This window comes from Apodemus sylvaticus, chromosome 14 (assembly GCF_947179515.1).
Source record: "Apodemus sylvaticus chromosome 14, mApoSyl1.1, whole genome shotgun sequence".
Classification (NCBI taxonomy): Eukaryota; Metazoa; Chordata; class Mammalia; order Rodentia; family Muridae; genus Apodemus; species Apodemus sylvaticus.
Genome location: NC_067485.1, coordinates 63,654,924 through 63,661,562, shown reverse-complemented (window position 1 = coordinate 63,661,562; position 6,639 = coordinate 63,654,924). Strand labels below are relative to the sequence as shown.

The window sequence follows — 6,639 nt, the reverse complement described above, 5'->3', positions numbered from 1 at the left end:
GTATGCCTCTCTGTCTAATTCACGAGCTAAATTTGGCCCCACTAGCCACAAACCAAAAACTCTACATGGCCACATATAGGCACTTGTTGCCGATTGCTTAGCACACCATCCAGTCCATAGCGCGCACAACGGACTGCACCGGAAAGAGCAGCTAAGAGACAGAGAGAACCCTGCTTCAGGCTCACCCTCTGTCCCACCCCGCTGGCCACTGATAGATGAAATGGAAACTTAAGGGTTCTTTGGAAAGTCAGTTGAATGGTGTTTTGCTGGGGCAAGCTGTGAAAAGAATGTTTCCTTAAAGTAGACACAGGTGTGAAAGGCTTAGGCAGACTTGTGAAGGAACATTTTGCTGAAGCAGACACAGGAAAAGGGATGTTCTGCTAAAGCAAGCGCGAGAAAGGATGCATGATGAAGGATTTTTTGCTAAGGACATGCCTGGATCGGTCTGTCTTACATTGCATAGTTGAGCTGCATTTGTCGGGATGCCATAGAGAGAAACACACCAAAAAATGTCTGGTGGTGTCACTGCCTCTGCAGACTCGGGCTGTCTGGATGCGCATGCTAACGCAAGACCTGTGCTGTGGCAAGGCACGTGGAGGGCGCGTGATGTTTGGAGGGTGTAAATAGGACTCCACAGAGTGACAGAGACAGCTTGGCTTGCTGCTACAGCTAGCCGTACAAAGGTTGTACGTCTCAAGTCTTAGCTGACCTTCGCTTCCCTGAGAGAGGTATAGCCCAGAACTTCTCCTGGTGTCCCTCTGGGTGCCTCCTGCTGACTGGAGCAGAGGCTGAGGCCTGGCTCTCTCTGCTAGGTCCTGTCATCACTGTTGCTAAGCTGACTCTACCAAACTGGACTGCTGGTGTATCAGTGAAGTGTTTGTGAGTGGGTAGAGCCCATTCGCCATTGCCTGCTGACCTGTGAACTGAACTGCTCATTTCCAGACAACACAGACAGGAGGTGCTCCAAAGAACCTTTCCAAACAGGTTCACTTCACCCATATCCTTCCTTTTCCACTACCTCTGGTGGGTGGTAGACTACAAGGAAGATTAAAGTGTTTAAGAGCCATCCTTAGAAATAAAATATGAAAAACCTAAAGTTACAGATACTCTCTTCTGCCCAGCCGCTACCTGAGCCTCCGTGCTCCTGAAGCCACTGCTCACTGCCGAGCCGCACCATGCCCTCACATTGTACCATTTAGATTTGTCTTTATGTTTGTCTCTGTCATGTTTCTGCCATTCCATTCTGAGATACTTAGTTACTTCTTCATTATGTTCCTAGAGAAAACAAACATGTGACTTTCCTCCAGGCAGAGCTGTAGCTTCAGTGCTATCTTTGTGGTAGGCAGATAAGGTTTTCCCTACACTATTTGCTTCAGCACCATCTTAGCTAAGGGCAGCCCCAGCACCATCTGCCATCTTTGCTATGGGCAGTCCCCCACTTTGCTGCCTTTAGGAGCACAACCTGACTTAAGGTCTCCAAAGACATTTTCCAATTAAGACAAGGTTTTCATTCTATCCTGTCTTAGTAAATGATGACTTTTAAACAGTAAAAAGGTTAAAGATCACTGCCTTAAATATATGTTTAGCCTTGCTTTGGCTACTGTCACTAAGTCACAGTGTGCTCTCTTCATTTGCATCTTCAGATACATCCAGGAAAAGTAATGATACAAACACAGATTGTCTAACTCAGACATGCTTAATAGACATTGGCTCTCAGTCTTGTCTGAAATCTGCTAATGTAATGTTAAATGTTTAAGCTTATTATGATAGAGACTCCCAAAGCCTAACAGTGATCCTCCCCCCAAGGTCTCTGAGAAGATATGGGCACAGAGACAAGACTGCCTGGTTTGTAGTATGATAACCACTGAGAAACATGGGCTTCATTGCCTTGCCTGAAGCCAGGGCAACACTGGACAAACAGTCGATATCAGGAGAGTTAAATGCCTCATATTGCCTAAGATGAGGTGAGTCGTTTCTCCCACATTCCTAAGCCACGGGAAAAACTGTCTTGTCTTCTGGGTCTGATGGCCAGACTGACTGCCCAACTGCCCAAGCTTCGATGGAGACCACAGGGACCTGGAAACCATCTATGTAGTGTACTATAGATCAATCTCTGTCTGTAGTTTTAATTAATGACATCTCTGTCGTGTGTAATTTTAAAAACACACTGGTTCTTTGCTCAGTGCCACAGCCGGCGCTAGGCTCCGAGATCAAACGCCAGCAATGGCTGTCTCCCTCAACCCCATGGCCAGCTTCGACAAACTACTCCAGGCCCACTCAGCTCCACCAAGCCACCACCTCATGCTTTTACCGTGAACACCAGGAGCTGTGATTTCTCTACACCGACCAACAGCTCTACCAATCCTCTAACAACTACGCAAGCCTTTCTCTTGCCACCTGAGTCCCAGATGGAAAACACCAGACAGCCTTAATATTTTTAAACCAGCCATATAACACAGCTGCAGGGTGCAGAATCTATAGCCCTAATCTCACCAGCTATTCTATTTTAGCATTCCCCAGTGGTGGAGGCTGCTACCAGTTCAGCCACCCCTAAACTCTCTCTCTCTCTCTCTCTCTCTCTCTCTCTCTCTCTCTCTCTCTGTCTGTCTCTTTCTTTCCTCTTCCTCCTGGAACCTGGAAAGTCCACCTTTTTTTTTTCACCCAATGATTGGCTTCTAACATCTTTATTGACATAATCAAGAAACAACTAGGGGACCAGATTTTAGTATCAGCTCCTCCCCTACACATCTAGACTATAATAATTTATTCTTCCCAGATTTCTGACTGCATTGACAGTTAAGGTAACTATAGCTTGATGCTAGAAAACAGACCTCTAGCTCCTTACCCTAAGGTAATCTACCGCCTGATTAGTTCATTAGTCAATTCCTTAACTAGCTAAGACTGCTAGGTCTCTTATCAAAGACAGACAGGTTTGTCTTACCCACAGACTTTGCAATAAACAATTCACAAGTTCAGATGTAACCTCTCACAGATGTAATCTTCTCTTATTACCTAAACTCGGTTTCCAGTGATGAAATGCTTCAGATTAGCTCCCTTTGTTACACCGCTGTCCTAACAATCAATATAGCTCTTATAAATTAGCCTAACCCTAATAAGAACATCCCACTATATGATTCAACTTTTTTTTTATGACTTCATCTACAGGTGCACTGTTTAATTAGAAAGAATGTACTTGTTGCTGAATGAGATCTAAGGTAAGTCCCAATTATTAAGCAAGTTTAAAAGTAGCTTGGGATATGACCTTTACTGAGTTTATCCACCAGAGTGGAAATAGTGTCTGTACAAAACCAAATGTTTGTTACTCTAACTTCTGCATTACAATTAAAATCCAAACAGTTTTTTTTTAAAAAACAGTCAACTCAATCAAAAACCCACTACTTCAGAATCAATAGCTTCTTTGAAGCCACAGTAACACTTCAATATGGGTAAGACTCGAATGCAGAAATTTGGTTGGTTGGAAGGCTAATTAAGCCTCCAACTTGCTCAAATAGAATTACAAAAGGGCAAAATTGTGTTTCTCACAGAGATACAGTCCACTGGAATCACCACACTGGACAGCTGTTAAGAATATTTAGAGTCCTGAGATAATAAGGAATCCAAGCATCCTTAGACAGTCTTCTGTTGTCCTTTCTTCCCAATCAGCGATTTGTGGATGTGTGGGATGATACCGCCACCAGCAATTGTAGCCTTGATCAGAGAATCCAATTCTTCATCTCCACGTATAGCAAGTTGCAAGTGATGGTGTGTGTGTGTGTGTGTGTGTGTGTGTAATACGTGTTACCTTTAAGTCTTTTGATGCATTTCCTGCCAACTCAAGTACCTCTGCGGTGAGGTACTCCAGGATGGCTGCGCTGTACACAGCAGCGCTCGTGCCCACACGTCCGTGGCTGGTTGTCCTAGGTTTCAGGTGTCGATGAATACGGCCCACAGGGAACTGCAAGCCGGCTCGTTGCGTGTGTGCGGGAAACCGCCTTTGTCTTGGCCTTTCCGGAGTCCTTTCCAGCCTCACGGCCAGCCATCTCGGACTGTGCTGAAGCTCGGACAAGCGAGGAAGAGACGAGGCCAGGCAGACACTCAGCGAGATCCCGGCGCCCACTCCTCCGTCGTACCGCGATTCAAACTGTGCCCTGACTCAATTTTTATAGTCACAAGTTCAATTTTTAAGTTTCCTTTGGTTGTCTTTTAACTATAGATTTAAGGTGTTTCTCATGCTAAATCTAGACTATCAGCTGCCATAGTTACAAATGTAAGTTTCCTTTGGTTGTCTTTTAACTATAGATTTAAGGTGTTTCTCGTGCTAAACTATATGATCAACTATCATATTCACAAGGTCAATGTTTTGAGTTTCCTTGAATAATTATTTTTAAATGTAAACTCATGATATATATATATATATATATTCAGTCTCCTTCTGCTCCATGAAAGGCTTTTGTCTTCCCTAAGCTCACCTTAAAGACATGTTGAAATGTATTTTATAAACTTACAAGCTCCAGGAAACCCACTTAGACCTACCTCTTGTGGGCCAAACAGACTCCATCTTGATAAGTACACCTGCCAATAAGTAGTCTAAGTTTCTGCCTGTTACCTATTCCAGAGGGCGAGATTCCTCTCCTGTTCCCTGATATTGGGACTGCCCTTACTCTAACCACCAAGACCTAAGGGTTTCAGATGTACACCTAAGAAAATTTTTCTCTCCCAAATATTTAACTTAATTCTCTAACTTTAATGTGTGTGTGTGTATGTGTGTGTGTGTGTGTGTGTGTGTGTGTGTGTGTGTTTATATATGTTTCAGCATCTTGCCAAGTTTAGGCATTTACTCAAAATCTACATCCAGGACAGCTCCAGAGAAGCAACCCACAGACACTCCAACATATTCTCACAGACAGACACTTCTACTGGACCTTCTCATTCTAGGCATCGTTGTGCACATGTTACCCTGGTTCAGGGAAGCAGAGACAGAGAGAGCACCAGACCTCATTGGCCAGCCAATCTGGGCAACAGTGGATTAAGGAAGAAACCCTGTAGCAAAAAGATTAGGTGGAGAGAGAGCAATTGAAAAAGACACAGAACACCAATTTTTACTTTCTGAATAGACTGCACATATGTGCCAACCGTTTGGTGCAAAACAAACAAAAAACTATGTGAAATCAACCTGCAAATTATAAATTTGAAAATAAAGTTGTATTTGTTTCAGTACAATCATTTTAAGCAAATACAAACAACTTAAAGGAAGAAGATGCCCATGATAGCCAAGCTGTGTTCCATTTACCCACAGGGTCAATAAAAAACCAATAGCAATTTGCCTGACACGCATGGGTGACTGCCAAAGGAAAGGATGTGTGAATGTTAAAGTCAGATTAAGAAAAGGTCTCACTAGAAAGAAAACTAAAACACAAAAATCACACCACACATTTTGAGGGACAGGAAATTGAGAGGGTTTTTTTTTTGTTTTTTTTTTTTTTTTTGGATTTGGTTTTATCGAGACAAGGTTTCTATGTATAGCTCTGGCTGTCCTGGAACTCACTCTGTAGACCAGGCTGGCCTCGAACTCAGAAATCTGCCTGCCTCTGCCTCCCAGAGTGCTGGGATTACAGGCGTGCGCCACCACTGCCCGGCTTAAATTGAGAGAGTTTTATAGCTTGTCTTCTTAAAAATATTTTGTCATACTTCTTTTTTTATCTATTTATTTTTCTGTCTTTCTTATTTATTTATTTATCTCTTTTTATCTATTTATTTTTCTGTCTTATTTATTTATTTATTTATTTATTTATTCTTGGCTGTGACGTATATGTGGAGCCAGACGTTGGGTCTTGACATACACTTCATAGGTCCTGGGACCTCCACCCCCTGAGCCACCTGACCAGCCTTTGTCCTTCATTCCAATAGCAAGTGAATGAGGACTACATTCCTGAGAAATGATTATCAATGCATCACACTGTTCCCAAGAAGACCTGAAACAAAACATTAACCTAGGCAACAGAGGTCTCCAGAGCCTGGGAGGGTTCATAGAGCCAGTTTCTCAAAATTACAAGAAGCAAAGATTTGACGTCAGTGACATTGTTCATGCACAGCTCAGTCCCCCAAGGCCAAACGGCCCTCAGAACTTCTGCAGAAACTGCAAGGCACTTGATAGAGCCTTGACATTTTGTTTAAAAAAAAAAAAAAGAGGGCATTCTGTTTCAAAGCTCCAACCCAAGCTGTGTCCTGTGCCTGTGTACTGTACTTTTGGCGTTACAAAGACTAATGCTCTGACAAATCTTTTTCCATGACCAAGATTTAGTCAGACTAGACCACCTTTGTGTTACCCAATTTTATCCAAAAATCCTACTAAGCTGGTTTAGCAAGAATCCCCGCCTTCAATATCTGATCAAATTCATCATCTTTTACCCTGCAGGTGATGTATGGCTGTTCTGATGTCTTGAGCATCCTACCAAGCTGGTGGAACCAGAACTCTCCCTTCCCATGATGTCTCCTCTCAGCTATTTCCCATCCACTGGTCCCCACCTTGCTCCTGGCCTAAGTTCCCTGACCCTCACTGTATCACTCTCCCTCCCAGTTTTATAGCGATGCCTCCTCTCCATTGCAACACTTCCCATTAAAATCCTGTTTTAACACTGT

The 6,639-nt window shown here is 43.3% G+C and overlaps 1 pseudogene; it reads right to left on the bottom strand.

Annotated features, from left to right (window-relative positions):
- Nucleotides 1–3,549: 3,549 nt before the first annotated feature.
- LOC127664679 (histone H2A.Z-like) lies at nt 3,550–4,142 on the bottom strand (annotated as a pseudogene).
- Nucleotides 4,143–6,639: the final 2,497 nt, after the last annotated feature.